Source organism: Mobula birostris, chromosome 5, assembly GCF_030028105.1.
Source record: "Mobula birostris isolate sMobBir1 chromosome 5, sMobBir1.hap1, whole genome shotgun sequence".
Lineage (NCBI taxonomy): Eukaryota > Metazoa > Chordata > Chondrichthyes > Myliobatiformes > Myliobatidae > Mobula > Mobula birostris.
Window position 1 is genome coordinate 100,876,784 of NC_092374.1, and position 23,512 is coordinate 100,900,295.

A 23,512-nucleotide genomic window follows, 5' to 3' on the forward strand; every position below is an offset into this window, starting at 1 on the left:
CTGTGCCCAACCAGTACATTATGTAGTGGATGGAAGACATTGACCAAGATGGCATGCAACTTAGACAGCATCGTCTTTTCAGACACCACCCTGAGAGAGTCCAGTTCCATCCCCACAACATCACTGGCCTTACGAATGAGTTTGTTGATTCTGTTGGTGTCTGCTACCCTCAGCCTGCTGCCCCAGCACACAACAGCAAACATGATAGCACTGGCCACCACAGACTCGTAGAACATCCTCAGCATCGTCCAGCAGATGTTAAAGGACCTCAGTCTCCTCAGGAAATAGAGACGGCTCTGACCCTTCTTGTAGACAGCCTCCGTGTTCTTTGACCAGTCCAGTTTATTGTCAATTCATATCCCCAGGTATTTGTAATCCTCCACCATGTCCACACTGACCCCCTGGATGGAAACAGGGGTCACTGGTACCTTAGCTCTCCTCAGGTCTACCACCAGCTCCTTAGTCTTTTTCACATTGAGCTGCAGATAATTCTGCTCACACCATGTGACATGTGACAAAGTTTCCTACCGTAGCCCTGTACTCAGCCTCATCTCCCTTGCTGATGCATCCAACTATGGCAGAGTCATCCGAAAACTTCTGAGATGACAAGACTCTGTGCAGTAGTTGAAGTCCGAGGTGTAAATGGTGAAGAGAAAGGGAGACAAGACAGTCCCCTGTGGAGCCCCAGTGCTGCTGATCACTCTGTCGGACACACAGTGTTGCAAGCACATGTATTGGGGTCTGCCAGTCAGGTAATCAAGAATCCATGATACCAGGGAAGCATCCACCTGCATCGCTGTCAACTTCTCCCCCAGCAGAGCAGGGCGGATGGTGTTAAACCCACTGGAGAGGTCAAAAAACATGACCCTCACAGTGCTTGCTGGCTTGTCCAGGTGGGCATAGACATGGTTTCAGCAGGTAGACGATGGCATCTCAACTCCTAGTCGGGGCTGGTAGGCTAACTGGAGGGGATCTAAGTGTGGCCTGACCATAGGCCAGAGCAGCTCCAGAACAAGTATCTCCAGGGTCTTCATGATGTGGGAAGTCAATGCCACTGGTCTGTAGTCACTGAGGCCGCTGGTGCGCGGCGTCTTCGGCACAGGGACGAGGCAGGACGTCTTCCACAGTACAGGAACCCTCCGGAGCCTCAGTCTCAGGTTGAATACATGGTGAAGTGCTCCACATAGCTGAGGGGCACAGGCTTTGAGCACCCTGGTACTGATACCATCCAGTCCTGCAGCCTTGCTTGGGTTGAGACGTTGCAGCTGTCTTCTCACCTGTTCAGCTGTGAAGCCCACCGTGGTGGTTTCGTGTGGGGAAGGGGTACAGTCATGAGAGCAGGGTGGGGGACTGTGAGGAGGGGTAGGAGGGGAGAGTGGAATATGTGTTGGTTGGGGGCTGACAATAGGTGGTTCATGTGGGAGATGGGCAGGGGTCACAATGTCAAATCTGTTAAGAACAGGTTAAGTTCATTGGCCCTGTCCACACTGCCTTCAGCTCCTCTGTTGCTAGTTTGCCAGAACCCAGTGATGGTCCTCACCCCCCCTCCAGACCTCTCTCATGTTGTTCTACTGAGTTTCCACTCAAGCTTCCTCCTGTACCTGTCTTTAGCCTCCCTGATCCTGGCTTTCAGGTCCCTCTGTATTGCCCTCAGCTCCTCCCTATTTCCATCTCTAAACGCCCTCTTTTTAGCGTTCAGGATGTCCTTAATGTCCTTTGTCACCCATTGGCTTGTTATTTGAATAACAAAGGACAGTTCTTGTCGGAACATTGCAGTCCACAAAGAAGTTAATGTAATCAGTGATGCACTCTGTGAGCCCCATCAATATCCTCTCCATGTGGCTCACAGAATGTCTGACTGTGGAGTACAGGGGTGGTGACAGAGACCCTGCGATTGGAGGGGAAGAAGTGAGAGAGACACTCTGAGTGGAGGTGAAGAGAGTCAACAGACTCCCCAAGGAGTTGGGGGGGTGGAGAGACAGCAGATTGCTCTGGAGTGGGGAGGAGGGGACAGACAACAGAGATCCCCAGTAGTGGGCAAAGAAACAGGAACCCTGAGACCCTGGGAGTGAGGAGGGGGTGGAGAGATGATAGGAACCCCTGGCATTACAGGGAGGGAGACAACAGGGACACCTGGAGTTTGGGGGAAGAGAGGTCAGAGCCTCTTGGGAATGCAGGGGTTGGGTCGGACAGATGACAGATTTCCGGGAGTGGGAGAGAGGAGGGAAGAGATAACAGGGAACTCCGGGAGTCAGGGGTGGGGAGGGAATTGACAGGGCAGAGGTGGCTGAAGTTTCTGGGAATGGTTCACAAGGTGCAGGAGAGATATTTCCCACAGAGGAAGAAGTTCTCAAATGGCAGGGGTAGACAACCATGGCAGACAAGGGAAGTTAAGGACTGCATAAAAGCCAAGGAAAGGGCACATAAGGTAGCAAAAGTGCATGGGAATATGGATGATTGGGCAGCTTTTCAGAATCCACAAAAGCAACTAAAAATCTTTAAGAAGGGAAAAGATGAACTATGAGGGCAGACTAGCCAATAAAGCAGGATACCAAGAGATTTTTCAGTTATATAAAGAGTAAAAGGGAGGTGAGAGTTGATATTGGACCGCTGGAGAACGATGGTTGGTGAGGTAGCAAAGGGGTCAAAGAAATGGCAGATGAACCTAATGGGTACTTTGCATTTGTCTTTGCTGTGGAATTCACTAGCAGTGTGCCAGAGGTCCTTGACTGTTGGGGAGCAGGATTGAGTACCATTTCTGTTGCAAAGGATAAAGTGCCAGGCAAACTCAAAGGTCATAAGGTGGATAAGTCACCTGGACCAGATGGACTGCATCCCAGAGTCCTGAGAGATGTTCCTGAAGAGGTACGGATGCATTGGTCATGATCTTTCAAGAATCACTAGATTCTGGCATGGTCCCGGAGGACTGGATAATTGCAAATGTCACTCCACTCTTTAGAAGGGAGGAAGGCAAAAGAAAGGAAACTATAGGCCAGTTAGCCTAACCTCAGTGGTTGGAAAATGTTAGAGGTCTATTATATACTTTATAGTCACCAAACAATTGATACTAGAACGTACAATCATCATAGTGATATTTGATTCTGCGCTTCCTGCTCCCTGGATTACAAATCGATAGTAAATATTAAAAATTTAAATTATAAATCATAAATAGAAAATAGAAAAATGGAAAGTAAGGTAATGCAAAAAAACCGAGATGCAGGTCCGGATATTTGGAGGGTACGACCCAGATCCGGGTCAGGATCCGTTCAGCAGTCTTATCACAGTTGGAAAGAAGCTGTTCCCAAATCTGGCCGTACGAGTCTTCAAGCTCCTGAGCCTTCTCCCGGAGGGAAGAGGGACGAAAAGTGTGTTGGCTGGGTGGGTCGTGTCCTTGATTATCCTGGTAGCACTGCTCCGACAGTGTGCAGTGTAAAGTGAGTCCAAGGACAGAAGATTGGTTTGTGTGATGTGCTGCGCCGTGTTCACGATCTTCTGCAGCTTCTTCCGGTCTTGGACAGGACAACTTCCATACCAGGTTGTGATGCCACCCTAGAAGAATGCTTTCTACTGTGCATCTATAAAAATTAGTGAGGGTTTTAGGGGACAGGCCAAATTTCTTTAGTTTTCTCAGGAAGTAAAGGCGCTGGTGGGCCTTCTTGCAGTGGACTCTGCTTGGTTGGACAAGTCAGGTCATTTGTGATATTGACCCTGAGGAACTTAAAGCTTTTGACCTGTTCCACTAGCACACCACCGATGTAAATTGGGTCATGCGGTCCGCTACTCCTTCTGAGTCAACAACCATTCCTTCGTCTTGCTGACGTTGAGGGATAGGGTATTGTCTTCACACCATGCCACCAGGTTAAGGATGAGGGTTCGAGGTACTTGCAGACTAATGACAAAAATAAGTCAAAGTCAGCATGGTTTCTGTAAAAGGAAATCTTGCCTGACAAAACTGTTTGAGTTCCTTTGAGGCAGTAACAAGCAGGGTGGACAAAAGGATAGGTAGTGGATGTCATCTACCTGGATTTTCAGAAGCACTTGATAAGGTGCCACACATGAGGCTGCTTAACAAGATAAAATGCCATGACATTACAGGAAAGATACTGGTATGGATAGAGGGATGACTGACAGGCAGGAGGCAGTGCGTGGGAATAAAAAGGGCCTTTTCTGGTTGGCTGCCAGTGACTAATGGTGTTCCTCAGGTGACAGTATTGGCACTGCTACTTTTAACACTGTTTGTCAATGATTTGGATAATGGAGTTGGTGGCTTTGTGGCAAAGTTTGAGGATGATATAAAGATAGGTGGAGGGGTAGGTAGTGCTGAGGAAGCAATGTGATTGCAGCAGGACAGATAAATTATAAGAATGGGTAAAAAATGGCAGATGGAATGCAGAGTTGGGAAATGTATGATAATGCATTTTGGTAAAAGGAACATTAGTGTGGACTATTATCTAAGTGGGGGACAAGGTTTAAACATCAGAGGTGCAGAGGGTCTTAGGGGTCCTCATGCAAGACATAGGGAGACAGATTCTGGAAAGGTGTAATAATAACAGGGTTGTTGTGGTGGGAGATTTTAATTTCCAAAATATTGATTGGCATCTCCCTAGAGCGAGGGGTTTACATGGGTAGAGTTTGTTAGGCGTGCTCTTGACACAATAAGCCTACAAGAAGTGAGGCTGTACTTGATCTGGTATTGGGAAATGAACCTGGTCAGGTATCAGGTCTTTAAGTGGGAGAGCATTTTGGAGATAGAGATCACAATTCTATCTCCTTTACCATAGCATTGGACAGGGATAGCAACAATCAAGTTAGGAAAGCGTTTAATTGGAGTAAGGGGAAATACGAAGCTATCAGGCAGGAACTTGGAAGCATAAATTGGGAACAGATGTTCTCGGGGAAATGTACGGAAGAAATGTCTGAAATGTTCAGGGGATATTTGCGTGGGGTTCTGCATAGATACGTACCAATGAGACAGGGAAAGGATGGTAGGGTACAGGAACAGTGGTGTACAAAGGCTGTTGAAAATCTAGTCAAGAAGAAAAGAAGAGCTTATGAAGCTTACAAAAATAGAGGGCTATGGGTAAGCCTAGGTAGTTCTAAGGTAAGGACATGTTCGGCACAGCATTGTGGGCCAAAAGGCTTGTATTGTGCTGTAGGTTTTCTATGTTTCTAAGACTCTCAGAAGGTTAATTCCCAGGTTGAGTCTGTGGTAAAGAAGGCAAATGCAGTGTTGGCATTTATTTCCAGGGGATAGAACATAAAATCAAGGAGACATTGCTGAAGCTTTATAAGATACTAGTCAGGTCGCAATTAGAGTACTGTCAACAGTTTAGGCCCCCATATCTCAGAAAGGATGTGTGGTCATTAGAGAGAGTCCAGAGGAGTTTCCCAAGGATAATTCCAGGAATGAAAAGGTTAACACATGAGGAGTGTTTGGCAGCTTTGGGCCTGTACTTACCGGAATTTAGAAGAATGCACAGGGAATCTCATTGAAACCTACCAAATATTGAAACCTTCTGGTGTGGCCTCGTATGTCGGTGAGACCCGACGGAAGTTGGGAGACTGCTTCACTGAGTACCTGAGTCCGCCAGAACAAGCGGGATTTCCTAGAGGGCACCCACTTTAATTCCACTTCCATTCCAATATGCCCATCCTTGGCCTCCTCCACTGTCCAGATAAGGCCACACTTAGGTTGGAGGAACACACTTTATATTCCTCTGGGTAGCCTGCAGCCTGATGGCATGAACGTAGATTTCATAAATGTCCAGTAATGCCCCCCCCCCACCACGCTCCCCTTCACCATTTCCCATCCCCTTTTCACTTTCGCACCTCATCTCATTGCCCACCCATTGCCTCCCTCTGGTGCTCCTCCCAGAGAGGAGTGAATCAGTGGAATGCTCTTCCACAGACTGTGGTAGACACCAAGTCCGTGTGTATATTTAAAGCAGAACTTGATTGGTTCCTGATCGGTTAGGGCATCACGGATGTGATGAGAAGGCAGATGTATGGGGGTGAGTGGGATCCAGGATTGGCCATGATGGAATGGCGAAAAACACTCAATGGCCTGAAATGCCTAATTCTGCTTGTATGTCTCATGGCTTTATTCCTGGGAGTTGCGGTGGGGGAGACGACAGGACTGCAGGAATGGAGGGAGATACAGAGACCCTTGGCAGCAGGGAGAGATGATGGAGACCCCCTGGAGTGGGGTAGAGAGAGACGATAGAGTTCCTCAGGGGTGGGGAGAGATGACAGAGACCCAAGGGAGTAGGGAGAGGTGACAGAGATCCCCAGGAGTGGGGAAGGTGACGGAGACCCCCGGGAGTGGGGGAGATGACAGAGACCCCGGGAGTAGCAAGAGATGACAGAGACCCCGGGAGTGGGGGAAGATGACAGAGACCCCTGAGAGTAGTGAGTGATGACAGAGACCCCGGGAGTATGGGGAGAAGTGACAGAGACTCCCAGGAATGGAGAGAGATGAGAGAGACCCCTGGGAGTTGGGGGAGATGACAGAGAACCCGGGAGTGGGGAGAGGTGACAGGGACCCCCGGAAGAGGGGGGAGATGACAGAGACCTTCGGGAATGGGGAGCGTTGACAGAGACCCCTGGGACTGGGGAGAGATGTCAGAGACCCCGGGTGTGGGGGGATGACTGAGAACCCCAGGAGTGGGGGGAAATGAAAGAGACCCCCCAGGACTGGGGGGTGATGACAGAGACCCTGGGAGTGGGGAGAGATTGCAGAGACCGTGGGAGTGTTGGGAGAGATCAGAGAGACCCCGGGTAGTGGGGAGGGGTGATAGAGACTCCAGGAGTGGGGGAAGATGACAGAGATTCTGGGAGTGGGGAGTGGGAACAGAAACCCCCAGGAGTGGAGAGAGATGACAGAGACCTGCATGAGTGGACAGAGATGACAGAGACCCCCAGGAGTGCGGGGAGATGACAGAGACCCCCGGGAGTGGGAAGAGGTGACAGAAACCCCGGGAGTGGGGGGCGATAACAGAGACCCCGGGAGAGGGGAGAGACAACAGAGACCCTGGGAGTGGGGAGAGACAACAGAGACCCCGGGAGTGGGGAGAGATGACAGAGATCCCAGGGAGTGGGGAGAGACAACAGAGATCCCGGGACTGGGGAAAGATGACAGACAGCCCAGGGAGTAGGGAGAAATGACAGAGACCCCGGGAGTGGGGAAATGACAGAAATCCCGGGAGTGGGAAGAGGTGACAGAGAACCCCGGGAGTGGGGGGGGGGGAGAGATGACAAAGACCCCGGGAGCAGGGAGAGGGGACAGGGGACTGAGTTAGGTATGGCCCTTGTGGCTACGGGGATCGGGGGTATGGAGGGAAGGCTGGGGCGGGGTTCTGAGTTGAATGATCAGCCATGATCATAATAAATGGCGGTGCAGGCTCGAAGGGCCGAATGGCCTACTCCTGCACCTATTTTCTATGTTTCTATGAAACCCCCAGGAGTTGAGAGAGGTAACAAAGACCTCAAGAGTTGGGGGAGATGACAGAGATCCCCGGGAATGGGGAGATGACAGACACCTCCAGGACTTTAGGGAGATGACAGAGACCCCGGGGAGGGGGAAGACGTGACAGAGACCCCTGGGAGTGCAGAGAGATGACAGAGACCCCTGGAAGAGCGGAGAAGTGAAAGAGACTCCCAGGAATGGGGAGAGACGATAGAGACCCCCGGGAGCGGGGGAAGATGACAGAGACCCCGGGAGTGGGGAAATGACAGAGATCCCGGCAGTGGGGAGAGGGAAAAGAGACCCCAAGAGTGGGGAGAGATGACAGAGACCTCCAAGAGTGGTGAGAGATGACAGAGACCCCGGGAGTTGGGGGAGATGACATAGACCCCGGGAGTATGGGGAGAGATGAGAGAGACCCCCAGGAGTGGGGAGAAGTGACAGAGACTCCCGAGAATGGGGTGAGATGATGGAGACCCCCAGGGGTGGTGAGGAGATGACAGAGACCCCGGGAGTGGGGAAATGACAGAGATCCCGGGTGTGGGGAGAGAGGAAAGAGACCCCGGGAGTGGGCAGATGTGACAGAGACCCTTGGGAATGGGGAGAGATGACAGAGACCCCAGGAGTGGGGGGAGATGACATAGACCCCGGGAGTATGGGGAGAGATGAGAGAGACCCCCAGGAGTTGGGAGAAGTGACAGAGACTCCCGGGAATGAGGGTGAGGTGATGGAGACCCCCGGGAGTGGTGGGGAGATGACAGAGACCTCGGGAGTGGTGGGGAGATAGATCCCGGGAGTGGGGAGAGGGGAAAGAGACCCCGGGAGTGGGCAGATGTGACAGAGACCCCCGGGAATGGGGGGAGATGACAGAGACCCCAGGAGTGGGAAGAGGTGACAGAGACCCCTGGTAGTTGGGGGGGGGGGAAGATAACAAAGAACCTGGGAGCGGGGAGAGGGGACAGGGGACTGAGTTAGATATGGCCCTTGTGTCTACGGGGATCAGGGGGTATGGAGGGAAGGCTGGGGCGGGGTTCTGAGTTGGATGATCAGCCATGATCACAATAAATGGCGGTGCAGGCTCGAAGGGCCGAATGGCCTACTCCTGCACCTATTTTCTATGTTTCTATGAAACCCCCAGGAGTTGAGAGAGATAACAGAGACCTCAAGAGTTCGGGGAGATGACAGAGATCCCCGGGAATGGGGAGATGACAGACACCCCCAGGACTTTAGGGAGATGACAGAGACCCCGGGGAGGGGGAAGACGTGACAGAGACCCCTGGGAGTGCAGAGAGATGACAGAGACCCCCGGAAGAGCGGAGAAGTGAAAGAGACTCCCAGGAATGGGGAGAGATGATAGAGACCCCCGGGAGCGGGGGAAGATGACAGAGACCCCGGGAGTGGGGAAATGACAGAGATCCCGGCAGTGGGGAGAGGGAAAAGAGACCCCGAGAGTGGGGAGAGATGACAGAGACCTCCAAGAGTGGTGAGAGATGACAGAGACCCCGGGAGTTGGGGGAGATGACATACCCCGGGAGTATGGGGAGAGATGAGAGAGACCCCCAGGAGTGGGGAGAAGTGACAGAGACTCCCGGGAATGGGGTGAGATGATGGAGACCCCCAGGGGTGGTGAGGAGATGACAGAGACCCCGGGAGTGGGGAAATGACAGATATCCCGGGAGTGGGCAGATGTGACAGAGACCCTTGGGAATGGGGGGAGATGACAGAGACCCCAGGAGTGGGGGGAGATGACATAGACCCCGGGAGTATGGGGAGAAGTGACAGAGACTCCCGGGAACGAGGGTGAGATGATGGAGACCCCGGGAGTGTGGAGAGATGACAGAGATCTCAGGGAATGGGGAGCTTTGACAGAGAACCCCAGGAGTGAGGGGGAGGTAACACAGACCTCTGGGTGTGGGGAGAGGTGGCAGAGACTCCCGGGGTGTAGGGGGAGATGACAGAAACTCCGGGAGTGTGGAGAGATGACAGAGACCCCCGGAGAGAGTACTGGTGACAGAGACCCCTGGGAGTGGTGCGATGACAGAGACCCCCAGGTGTAGGGGGAGATGACAGAAACTCCGGGAGTGTGGGGAGCATTGAGACAGACCCCTGGTAGTGGGGTGATAACATTGACCCCCAGGAGTGCGATGAGGTGACAGAGATCCCCTGGAGTGGGGAGCGGTGACAGAGACCTCGGGAGTGGAGGGATGTGAATGAGACCCCCGGGAGTGGGGGTGAAGACAGAGACCCCGGAAGTAGGGGGAGATTACAGAGACCTTCCGGAGTGCGGAGAGGAGACAAAGACCCCGGGAGTGGGGAGAGGGGACAGAGATACCCGAGAGTGGGGACATGACACAGATCCCCAGGAGTGGGGAGAGATGACAAAGATCCCAGGAGGAGGGTGATATGACAGAGACCCCAGGGAGTGGGGAGATCACAGAGACTTCGTGAGTGAAGAGAGATGACAGAGACCCCTGGGAGTGTGGGGAGAATTGAGACAGATCCCCGGGAGTGGGGTGTGATGACATTGACGCCCGGGGGTGGGGAGAGGTGACAGACACCCCGGGAGTGAAGGGATGTGACAGACACCCCTGGGAGTGGGGGGTGATGACAGATACCCCGGGAGTGGGTGAGATTACAGAGACCTCCTGGAGTGGGGAGAGAGGACAAATACCCCGGGAGTGGGGAGAGATGACAGACACCCCCAGGAGTGCAGAGATGTCAGAGACCCTGGGAGTGGGAGGACATGACAGACACCTTGGGACTGGGGAGATGACAGAGACCCCTGGGAGTGGGAGAGATGACAGAGTTCCTGGGATTGGAGAGAAATGAGAGAGGCCCCTGGGAGTGGTGAGAGATGATGGAGACTCCCGGGAGTGGGGAGAAGACAGAGACCCCGGGGTGTGGAAAGTGGTGAGAGAGACCCCTGGGAGTGGGGTTTGATGACAGAGACCCCGGCGGTGGGGAGAAGTGACAGAGACCCCGGGAATGGGGTGAGGTCACAGAGACCCTGAGAGAGGGGAGAGGGGACAGAGAACCCCGAGAGTGGTGCGAGATTGAAGAGTCGCCCGGGAGTGGGGAGAGATGACGGAAACCCCCAGGAATGGGGAGATGACAGAAATCCCCAGGAGTAGGGGCGGATGACAGAGACCCCGGGATTGGGGGGAGATGACAGAGACCCCAGGAGTGGAAAGAGAGGACAGAGACCTCGGGAGTGGGGAGAGGTAATTGAGACTCGGGGAATGGGGAGAAATGAGAGAGACCCCCAGAAGTGGGGAGAGATGACAGAGACCCTCGGTGTGGGGGGAGATGACAGAGACCCTGGGATTGTGGGGAGAGGTGACAGAGACCCCGGGAGTGGGGGAGCTGACAGAGACCTCGGGAGTGGGGGGAGATTACAGACACCTTCCGGAGTGCGGAGACGGGACAAAGACCCCGGGAGTGGGGAGAGGGGACAGAGACCCCAGAAGTGGGGAGATTTGATTGAGACCTGGGGAATGGGGAGAGGTGATAGAGACCCCCGGGAGCTGGGGGAGATGATGGAGACCCCGGGAATGGGAAGAGATGACGGAGACCCCGGGAGTGGAGGGAGATGACTGAGACCCCCAAGAGTGGGGGGAGATGTCAGAGACCCTCAAGAGTGGGGGAGATGACAGAGAACTCCCGGAATGGGGAGAGCGGACAAAGACGCCGGGAGTGCGGAGAGGGGACAGAGACCCCGGGAATGGGCAGAGGTGATTGAGACCCGGGGAATGGGGAGAAATGAGAGAGACCGCCAGGAGTGGGGAGAGATGACAGAGACCCTCGGTGTGGGGGGAGATGACAGAGACCCTGGGATTATGGGGGAATTGAGACCGACCCCCGGGTTTGGTGAGTGATTACATTGACTCCCTGGAGTGGTGAGAAGTGACAGAGACCCCCGGAGTGGGGGGAGATAACAGAGAACCCCTGGAGTGGGGAGATGTGACAGAGACCCCGGGAGTGGGGGAGCTGACAGAGACCTCGGGAGTGGGGGGAGATTACAGACACCTTCTGGAGTGCGGAGATGGGACAAAGACCCCGGGAGTGGGGAGAGGGGACAGAGACCCCAGGAGTGGGGAGATTTGATTGAGACCTGGGGAATGGGGAGAGGTGACAGAGATCCCCAGGAGTGGGGGCAGATGTCAGAGACCCTAAGAGTGGGGGAGATAACAGAGAACTCCCGGAATGGGGAGAGCGGACAAAGACGCCGGGAGTGCGGAGGGGGGACAGAGACCCTGGGAGTTGGGAGAGGTGATTGAGACCCAGGGAATGAGGAGAGATGACAGAGACCCCCAGGATTGGACAGAGATAACAGAGACCCACGGGAGTAGGGGGAGATGACAGAGACCCCCGTGAGTGGGGAGAGATGACAGAGAACCCGGGAGAGGGGAGAGGGAACAGAGACCCCCGGGAGTGGGGTGATGCGACAGAGACCCCCGGGAGTGGGGAGAGATGACAGACAGCCCCGGGAGTGGGGAGATGTCAGAGAACCCGGGAGTATGGGGAGGTAGTAGAGACCCCGGGAATAGGGAGAGATGACAGAGACCTGTGGGAGTGAGAGAGATGACAGAGACCCCTGGGAGTGGGGGGAGATAATATAGACACCCTGGAGTGGGGAGAGGTGACAGAGACCCCCGGAGTGGGGGGAGATAACAGAGATGCCCTGGAGTGGGGAGAGGTGACAGAGACTCTGGGAGTGGGGGGACGTGACAGGGACCCCCGGGAGTGGGAGAGATGACAGAGCCCTCAGGAGTGAGGGGAGATTACAGAGACCTCATGGAGTGGGGAGGAGGGACAAAGATCCCGGGAGTGGGGAGAGGGGACAGACAATCCTGGCAGTGGGGAGAGGTGATTGAGACCTTGGGAATAGGGAGAGATGACAGAGACCCTCATGAGTGGGGAGAGATGACAGAGACCCCGTGAGTGGGGAGAGATGACAGTGACCCCGTGAGAGGGGAGAGAGGAGAGGGTACAGCGACGCCCGGGAGTGGGGAGAGATGACGGAGATCCGCCGGAATGGGGAGATGACAAAGATCCCCAGGAGTGGGGACAGATGACAGAGACCCCGGGACTGGGAGGAGATGACAGAGACCTCGGGAGTGGGGAGAAATTGCAGAGACCTCCAAGAGTGGGGAGAGGTGGCAGAGACCCCCGGGAGCTGGGTGAGTCTACAGAGACCCTCAGGAGTGGAGAGAGTTGATAGAGACCCCAGGAGTTGGGAGAGATTACAGAGACTCCCGAGCGTGGGGAGAGGTGACAGAGACTCCCGGGATGAGGGAGTTATGACAGAGACCCCGCGAGAGGGGAGAGGGGTCAGAGACCCCCAGGAGTGGAGAGAGATTTAAGAGACTCCCGGGAGTGGGCAGAGATGACGGAGACCCCCAGGAATGGGGAGATGAGAGAAATCCCCAGGAGTGGGGGCAGATGACAGAGACCCCGGGAAGAGGGAGAGATGACAGAGACCCCCAGAGTGCGGAGGGATGACATAGACCCCTGGAGTGGGTAGAAATAACAGAGAAGCCGGGAGTGGGGAGAGATTACACTGACCCCCGAGAGTTGGGAGAGGCGACAGAGACCCCTGGCAGCGGGGAGCGATGACAGACACCCCTGAGAGTGCGGAGATATCAGAGATCCTGGAGCGGGAGGAGATGACAGAGACTTTGGGAGTGGGGGAAGGTAATTGAGACCCGGGGAATGGGGAGAGATGAGAGAGACCCCCGGGAGTGGGGGGAGATGACAGAGTCCCTCGGGAGTGGGGGAAGATGACAGAGACCCTGGGAGTGTGGGGGAATTGAGAACGACCCCCTGGTTTGGTGAGTGATTACACTGACCGCCAGGAGTGGGGAGAGGTGACAGAGACCCCGGGAGTGGAAGGATGTGACAAGACCCCCGGAAGTGGGGGGAGATTACAGAGACCTCCCGGAGTGGGGAGAGGGGACAAAAACTCCTGGAGTGAGGAGACGAGACAGAGACCCTGGGAGTGAGGAGAGATGTCAGATTCCTCTGGAGTGAGGAGAGGTGATTGAGACCCGGGGAATAGGGAGAGATGACAGAGACCCCTGGGAGTGGGGAGACATGACAGAGACCCCCGGGAGTGGGGAGAGATGACAGAGATCCCCGGGATTGGGGAGATGACAGAAATCCCCAGGAGTCGGGGCAGATGACTGAGACCCCAGGATTGGGAGGAGATGACAGAGACCCGGGGAGTGGGAAGAAATTACAGAGACCCCCGAGAGTGGGGAGAGGTGGCAGAGACCCCCGGGAGTTGGGTGAAGCTACAGAGACCCCCGGGAGTGGGGAGAGATGACAGACACTATCGGGAGTGGGGAGAGGTGATTGAGACTCGGGGAATGGGGAGAGATGACAGAGACCCCGGTATTGGGGAGAGATGACAGAGACCCCGGGAGTTGGGAGAGTGGATTGAGACCCGGGGAATGGGGAGAGATGACAGAGACCCCCGTGAGTGAAGGACAGATCATAGAGGCCCCGTGAGCGGCGAGAGGGGACAGAGAACACCATGAGTGAAGAGAGATATAAGAGTCGACCAGGAGTGGGGAGAGATGACAGAGATCCCCAGGAATGGGGAGATGACAGAAATTCCCAGGAGTGGGGGCAGATGACAGAGACCCCGGGACTGGGCGGAGATGACAGAGACCCGGGAGTGGGGAGAAATTACAGAGAACCCCGTGAGTTGGGGGAGATGACGGAGACCCCGGGAGTGGGAAGAGATGACGGAGACCCCGGGAGTGGGGGGAGATGACTGAGACCCCCAGGAGTGGGGGGAGATGTCAGAGACCCTCAAGAGTGGGGAAGATGAGAGAGAACTCCCGGATTGGGGAGAGTGGACAAAGACGCCGGGAGTGCGGAGAGGGGACAGAGACCCCGGGAGTGGGGAGAGGTGATTGAGACCCAGGGAATGAGGAGAGATGACAGAGACCCCCGGGATTGGGGAGAGATGAGAGAGACCCACGGGAGTAGGGGGAGATGACAGAGACCCCCGTTAGTGGGGAGAGATGACAGAGAACACGGGAGAGGGGAGAGGGAACAGAGACCACCGGGAGTGGGGTGATGCGACAGAGACCCCCGGGAGTGGGGAGAGATGACAGACAGCCCCGGGAGTGGGGAGATGTCAGAGACCCCGGGAGTTTGGGGAGGTAGTAGAGACCCCGGGAATAGGGAAAGATGACAGAGACCTGTGGGAGTGAGGGAGATGACAGAGACCCCCGGAGTTGGGGGTGATAACAGAGATGCCCTGGAGTGGGGAGAGGTGACAGAGACTCTGGGAGTGGAGGGACGTGACAGGGACCCCCGGGAGTGGGAGAGATGACAGAACCCTTGGGAGTGAGGGGAGATTACAGAGACCTCCCGGAGTGGGGAGAAGGGACAAAGATCCCGGGAGTGGGGAGAGGGGACAGACACCCCGGCAGTGGGGAGAGGTGATTGAGACCTTGGGAATGGGGAGAGATGACAGAGACCCCCATGAGTGGGGAGAGATGACAGAGACCCCCGTGAGAGGGTAGAAGGGAGAGGGTACAGTGACGCCCGGGAGTGGGGAGAGATGACGGCGATCCGCGGGAATGGGCAGATGACAAAAATCCCCAGGAGTGGGGACAGATGACAGAGACCCCGGGATTGGGAGGAGATGACAGAGACCTCAGGAGTGGGGAGAAATTGCAGAGACCTCCGAGAGTGGGGAGAGGCGGCAGAGACCCCTGGGAGCTGGGTGAGGCTACAGAGACTCTCAGGAGTGGAGAGAGATGATAGAGACCCCAGGAGTTGGGAGAGATTACAGAGACCCCTGAGCGTGGGAAGAGGCGACAGAGACTCCCGGGATGAGGGAGTTATGACAGAGACCTCGGGAGAGGGGAGAGGGGACAGAGACCCCCAGGAGTGGAGAGAGATTTAAGAGATGCCTGGGAGTGGGCAGAGATGACGGAGACCCCCAGGAATGGGGAGATGAGAGAAATCCCCAGGAGTGGGGGCAGTGACAGAGACCCCGGGAAGAGGGAGAGATGACAGAGACCCCCAGAGTGGGGAGAGATGACATAGACCCCTGGAGTGGGGAGAAATAACAGAGAAGCCGGGAGTGGGGAGAGATTACACTGACCCCTGAGAGTTGGGAGAGGCGACAGAGACCCCTGGCAGCGGGGAGAAATGACAGACACCCCCGGGAGTGCGGAGCTATCAGAGATCCTGGGAGCGGGAGGAGATGACAGAGACTTTGGGAGTGGGGGGAGGTAATTGAGATCCGGGGAATGGGGAGAGATGAGAGAGACCCCCGGGAGTGGGGGGAGATGACAGAGTCCCTCGGGAGTGGGGGAAGATGACAGAGACCCCGGGAGTGTGGGGGAATTGAGACCGACCCCAGGGTTTGGTGAGTGATTACATTGACTGCCAGGAGTGGGGAGAGGTGACAGAGACCCCGGGAGAGGAAGGATGTGACAAGACCCCCGGAAGTGGGGGGAGTGGGGAGAAATTACAGAGAACCCCGTGAGTTGGGGGAGATGATAGAGACCTCCGAGAGTGGGGAGAGGCGACAGAGACCCCCGGGAATGGGGGGAGATATGACAGACACCCCCGGGAGTGGGAGGAGATGACAGAGACCTTGGGAGTGGGGAGATTACAAAGACCCCAGGAGTGTGGGGAGGGATGAGAGAGACCCCCGGGAGTGTGGAGAGATGGCAGAGAGCTCCGGGAATGGGGAGCATTGACAGAGATCCCTGGAAGTGGGGAAAGATCATAGAGACCCCTGGCAGTGGGGAGAGGTGACAGGGATCCTGGGAGTGGGGTCAGATGACAGAGATCTCGGGATTGGGGAGACATGACAGAGACCCCGGGAGTTGGGGTAGGTGACAAAGACCCCCGGGTGTGGGGAGAGATGACAGAGACCCCGGGAGTGGAGGGATGTGACAGAGACCCCCGGTAGTGGGGGAGATGACAGAGTCCCCGGGAGTGAGGGGAGATTACAGAGACCTCCCCGAGTGGGGAGAGGGGACAAAGACTCCAGGAGTGGGGAGAAGGGACAGAGACCCCTGGAATGGTGGGTGGTGACAGAGACACCCTGGAGTGGGGACATGACAGAGAACCCCAGGAGTGGGGAGAGATGACAGAGACCCCAGGGACTGGGAAGATCACAGACACCCCGGGAGTGGAGAGAGGTGACAGAGACCCCAGGAGTGGGGAGATGACAGAGATCCCTAGGAGTGGGGGCGATGACAGTGACTCCCGGGAGTTGGGGGTGATAACAGAGACCCTGGGATTGTGGGAGAGTTGAGAGAGACCCTGGGGAGTGGGGAGAGATTACAGAGACCCTGGGAGTGTGGAGATGACAGAGACCTCGGGAGTGGGGGAAGAGGACAGAGACCCCGGGAGTGGGGAGAGAGACCCCGGGATAGTGGACAGGTGACAGAGACCCCAGGAGTGGGGGGAGATGATTGAGTTGCTGGGAGTGTGGGAGTTGACAAAGCCACTAGAAGTGGGGCTATGGGGAGAGAGAGGTCACATCATGTTGTTGCTGGTGGGAGTGTCGGTTCTATCTGCTGACCAGGCCACGGGTCTTTGATCAGTCCCAAGCAAATCCTCAGCAGCTACCAGAATAAGGCAGCAGTTATGTTCTGTTGTAATGAGAAAGCAAGTCGTTTCTGAGGAAAGTGACAACACAACTGTGTCGCTGGGTTCTAGGTGTCTCATAGGGGTCTCCAGGTCTCGACGGCAACTACTCACTCACGCTTGGTCACTGCGGCCGTTGGGCTGGTGGTCACTGTGATGACAGTGTTCAGTCTTGTAGACTCAGCTTGAGAGAGGCGTACAAGGTGATAAGAGGCAGAGATCAAATGGACAACAGAGACTTTCCCCGGACAGAAATGGCTAATAAGACAGTTCCTAAATTTAAATTGCAAAGCATAAACACTGGAGTTTTTGCAGGTTCTGGAAATCCAGAACGATACACACAGACACACACACACACACACCAACACACACTCACACTCAGATACACACAAACACACACTCACACACACACACACACTCTCAGACACACACACATACACACTCACACTCACACTCAGATACACACAGACACACACTCACACATACGCGCGCGCGCGCGCACACACACACACACACACACTCACACATACGCGCGCACACACTCACACATACGCGCACACACACACACACACACACACACACACACACACACACACACACAGTGCTGGAGGAACTCAACGGATCAGGCAGTATCATGGAGGGGGAATAAGCAGTTAGAGCTGAAGGAGAAAGTATTGAGAGTAATGGAGGACTACGTGTTCGGGAAGGGTTGGATCGATCTTAAGAGAAGGCACAATATTGTGGGCTGAAGGGCCTGTTCTGTGCTGTACTGTTCTATGTTCTATGCTCAATTTTATTTGTTCTGTGTTCTATGTTCAAAGTTCAAATTTCAAAGTAACTTTATTATGAAAGTACAGATATGTCACCAAATGTTCCTGAGATTCATTTTATTGCATGCATTCACAGAAGAACAGAGAAATAGAATGGAATCAGTGAAAAACTGCACACAACAACCAATGTGCGAAAGAAGATGAGCTGTGCAAAGACAGATAAATAAATAACAATATTGAGCCCATGATTTGTCGAGTCTCAGCAACAGTGAGGTTCAAACTTTTGAATTCAAACTGCGTCATGGAAGGTTGCAGTTCGAAGACATCCGTGCCGAAGTCAAATGCGGAGGCTGCGGGGTTGGGAGTTACAGCTCACGAAGACCACCACCCGTTCAAATTACTAACTAAAGAACGCTGTACAACATACTGTGCCTACTTCAGTTGGTAGGAATGCCACCATAAAAGCCACAGGAGAGACTGTTGGAGGTCGTGAGGGCATTGTTGTATCAGTAGTTTTGGATGGGAAGATTATTTTCGATTTGAAGTTAGCGAGGGATTTGTTTTTGGCCCTGAGTCGGGGTTAAGGGTGGGGAGGATTTTTATGCAGGTGGAGCCAGTGTTGCCTCTGCGCAGATGGTAATAGCCTGAGACACCCATCCCCATTTCCCTAACAAGGCCTTCCCCTACCGTAATGCCGTAAGGCAATGTGCGACCCAATACAGTGCAGAGCACTTCCACGGGCTGATGAACTCTTTTCATTTCAGCACCATCTGCTTATGCAGCTGAAGTGGGTTGGAAGTGCCGAGGGACAACTTCAGGTAGATATTAAGGGGCATTATTATACTGTCCTGTGGGCTACGGGCTTTACGTGCCTGTAAAGAGTTAGGACATATTCAGAAGAAATGCCCGAACTGTCAGGCGGCCAACTCTGCCCCAGAGGCACAGGGTGATTCTGCTGGGCCTTCCCCCCACTGACCGTCCCTCCAACTCTCCCTCCTCCGTCACCCCCACTGTGCCACCAACTGTGGAAGTTGTGGTTGGACACGAGGTGAGTGACGGTGAGGGTGGATTCAGGTGGCAGGCAGGAAGGCGAAGAAGAGGAAAAAGCATTTGAAGGCTTCTCCCTCTGAGAAGGAGCAGGTGGTTGCTGTTGAACTGAGCCCGGAGGGGCCCGTGGCTCCTGGAGAAGTTGGGGGAGGGGAAATGGGGCTGAAGACTGAACATGCGTCCTCTGGGCTGGTGAACTGTAAAGGAGCCGTGTGGGAAGACAGACTTTCTTTAGTTGAGACTGTGTACTCAGAGCACGTGTTCTCTGGGGAGAGGCAAAACCCATAGAACAGGGGTTGCCTGTGTGAACAGAAATTGCTTTCCCAGATTGTTGCCTCAGTGCCATGTCAGAGCAGTTGTACTCAGTTTGTGTGCCTTCTCCGTGAGAGGTTAATGGGTCTGTTCAACGTGAACCAGTCATGGAGGTCATCCTTTCTGCTTGATCCGATGACATCCTCCTCATGTTCGCTGACCCTGATGACTTGTAGAGGATGTGAAACTACCAGCATAACTTCTCAGCTGTGTCCTCTGCAAGGTTCAGTTGGGAAAAGTGTGCGGGCTCTTGGTGGGTCAGTGGAGGGGTTGAGACCCTGTGTATAGAGCACCATACATCTACTTGGGGATCTACCTCAAACTCAACAGAGGAGATCTGGCTGGTGAACCAGCAGGATTTGAAAACAGAGATCTCTGCCTGGCTGGAACGCTGGTCAGGCCTCCTTCGTGCAATTTCATACCACAGAATGGTGTTGGTTATAAAGCAGCTGGTCGCCTTGATGTGGTACTGGCTGATTACTTTAGTCCTGCACACTACTTTTGTCTCCAGGATCCAGAGGAGGCTGGTAGACTTCTTCTGGGGCAATAGAATGCAGTGGGTCTCTGCTGCATCATGGAGTGCACTCAGTCACTGTGTGTGCATACCCAGTTGGCAGCTCTGTGCCTCAGGACCCTGCAGAGATACCTGTATAGTGACTACCATCCAAGATGGCATGTGCTGGCAACGTAATTTCACCGCCAGGGACACTGTCTGCAGGATGACACGCGGCTTCCAGCAGACAGCATCAGCCACACCGTTTTGAGGGAACTGCCTCACTTCAGCCGAGTTCCATTGAGGGTATGGAGTCTAGTCTCATCCAGACAGGATGCTCCTGCACTGGAGGCAACAGTGCTGTGCTTACTGGGGGGACTGGTCCCGATCCTATTACGGTGGGTGTTGAGGGGTCTCGGGGAAATGGAGGGGTTCTGGCTGCACTACTACCTGATGAGCCGGAAGTGCTTATCAGACCCAGTCCTCGGGATGAGAGGGTCTCACGTAACGTGAGCCATCTTGCAGGGGTGCCCGCTGTGCCCTTCCATGACACTCCAAAGCGCTTCTCGTACCGGCTGCTCTAGTACACTTCCCACTTCTTTGGCTTCTTCTGCTGAGTGGACTCAACTTGGCAGTCTGGGTTGCCATCTGGCAGGAGAGGAGGTCCCCAGTGGAAATCTGTTGGTGCAGGGGTTCTTCCCCTGTACATTGGGGACCTGTGGTGGAAGGTCTTGCGTTGGGCTGTACCGTGCAACAGGACTTTAAGCAGGTTCACTGACACCCCACCCACCTGTCCATTCTGTGGCTGGCGGGGGGTAGTCAGTGTACCACGCATATACGGAGTGTGAGAGGTTGCAGTCCCTGTTTGAGTGTCTGAAGGGGCTGCTGCTGCTCAGGTTCTGGATCACTTCAGCCCCGTGCTCCTCATATACGGGCACCCAGTATGGAAGGGGGTAGGTGGCAAGGAGGATCTACCGGTGGGCTTGCTCCTGGGCCCGGCTCAGATGGCCATTCACGGGTCTAGTTGGCGGAAGGTGGAGGGCTGTGCCCGGGCTGACTGCCTGCCCCTCTTCTGAGGATATGTTCGTGCCCAGCTGTCCTTGGAGAGGGAGCACGTGGTCACAATGGATACAGTGGGGGATCTGCAGGAGCAGTGGGCAATTACCCCCAGGGAATTGACAGTAGTAATCATATCTTAATCTGAATGTACTCACTGTCTTGTAAATACTGATTGTGTGCACCTTGTGTATTTATTGTGTAAATAAACTTCTATTGTCAAACACAAGCAACCAAACAACAAGACAACAACAGAAGAGCTGTTAGGTGAGCGGGAAAGGGACCTGTTTTTCAGTTGTTTTGTTTAGTTGTGCTCTGTGTTGTTCTGCTAAAATTGTGGATGTGCTATGTTGATGCTGGAATGACCCTTGTTTCTGTTGGTTATTATGATGCATTTCACTGTATGTTTCAATACACAGGTAGTGAGTAGACAATTCTGTCAGGCTGCTGAACAACAAATTTCATACGTCAATGATATTAACCCTGACTGATTCTGGGAAGAGATAGAAAAATGCCTGATTTTGCATGGTCTCCCTCTTCCCAAGGAGCTGGTAATCCAAGGTGGTGCTCTCACTGTAATGAGGCACTTAGGGATATTTCTGTAGAGCGGATTTCTGTCTTGGCTTCTGACTTACCCATTTGTCCTCAGGTTTTAAGAATCGCGTCGCTGGTGGATTTCCTTAATGTTGGTTGACAAAGCTCATGCCTCTAACTATAGCTGGTAATCCCCCTCCTTCCGAGGGATGATGCCGAACAGCCCCTTCCACTCCACGCAGGGTGCTTGAACAGAACTGGGATGTGGAGGAGGCTGTCATAACAGGAAGGGCATTCTGGCTGGGATTCTGAACCCCTGTGAGGTCTTGGTCTGCCAGAACAGCGGTAAGTCCTTTCGTGTCACCTCAGTATCAGCTGATTCCCAACGGCGACTCACTGAAGAGAAGTCAGTTGCGGGTTACCCCAGCACGTTCATCGACTATGTTCGTCATTGACACAAACATGTTTGACAGTACGTTCCGGTGTACATGTGAAAAATAAATTAATCTCTGTGCTGGAGGTGAAGGTGCCAGTTTTATTGAGTACCTTAAAGTGGGGTTGGGGAGGGAGTTTAGGGTCTACTCAGCTGGAGACAAGGAACTGGGGTTGTGGAATGGATGCAGAGACCTCAAAAGGCTGGAGGTTTTAGAGATCGGTGTACAGAGGGACGCCACAAGGTCTTGGAGGCCTCTGAATAAACTTTGGGAACTGAAGGCAGCCCTTTCGACTGTTCGGGTCATTGGCACAGGTCTGTGAGTGAACAAGTGGGTAAACAGGGTGACAGCTGCTCCAAGGAGCTACGGTTTATAGACGGGATTTTACACAAATCAAACCAGAGAGAACTATTTTAAGGAACGGGTACAGTCTGATTTTCAAGACTGTTTAGCAAAAGGCTGTGTTAGATGTCAGTTTGGGGAATGACAAAGGGGTAATTAGTAATGTTGTAGTGGAGGTCCTGGTGGGAAAGTAGAATTTTATGCTGAGTTTGAGTGAGAGAGTTCAATGTGAAATTAGGGCCTTTGATCTAACAAATGGTGAAGATCATAGAGCACTACAGAAACAGGGCTTTAGGCATGTCTACTACACACTGACCTGGTCTTCTGCTGGCCCCATCTGTCTGTACCCACATCCATCACTTCCACTGGCAGCTTGTTCCACACTCTCACCATCTTCTGAGTGAACAAGCTCCCCCTTGGATCGTTCACTTTTCACCTTTAAACCATGACCTCTAGTCCTAGACTCACCCAATCTCAATGGAAAAAACCTGCTCGCATTTACCCTAACTATACCCCTCATAATTTTGTATACCTCTATCAAATCTCCACACCCCCCCACCCCCCACATTCTCCTACGTTCCAGGGAATGAAGTTCTAGCCTATTTAACCCTTCCCTATAACTCTGGTCCTCAAGTCCCAGCAACACCCTTGTAAATTTTCTCTGCACATTTTCAATCTTGTTGATCTCTTTCCTGTAGGTAGGTGACCAGAACTGCACACAATACTCCAAATAGGCCTCACTGATGACTTATACAACTGCCGCAAAACATGCAAACTCCTGTACTCCGTACTCTGATTTATGTGCCAAAAGCTCTCTTTACGACCCTACCTACCCCTGTGACTCCACTTCCAAGGGATTATGGACCTACGCTTCTCAGTGCCCCTCTGCTTACCAAGTAAGGCCTACCCTGGTTTGCCTTTCCAAAATGTAACAGTAGACATACTTTATTGCTCCCGGGGAAAACTGGTTTTCATTACAGTTGCACCATAAATAATTAAATAGTAATAAAACCATAAATAGTTGAATAGTAATATGTAAATTACGCCAGAAAATAAGTCCAGGACCAGCCTATTGGCTCAGGGTGTCTGACCCTCCAAGGGAGAAGTTGTAAAGTTTGATGGCCACAGGCAGGAATGACTTCATATGATGCTCTGTGTTGCATCTCGATGGAATGAGTCTCTGACTGAACGTACTCGTGTGCCCAACCAGTACATTATGCAGTGGATGGGAGACATTGTCCAAGATGGCATGCAACTTGGACAGCATCCTCTTTTCAGACACCACCGTCAGAGAGTCCAGTTCCATCCCCACAACATCACTGGCCTTATGAATGAGTTTGTTGATTCTGTTGGTGTCTGCTACCCTCAGCCTGCTACTCCAGCACACAACAGCAAACATGATAGCACTGGCCACCACAGACTCATAGAACATCCT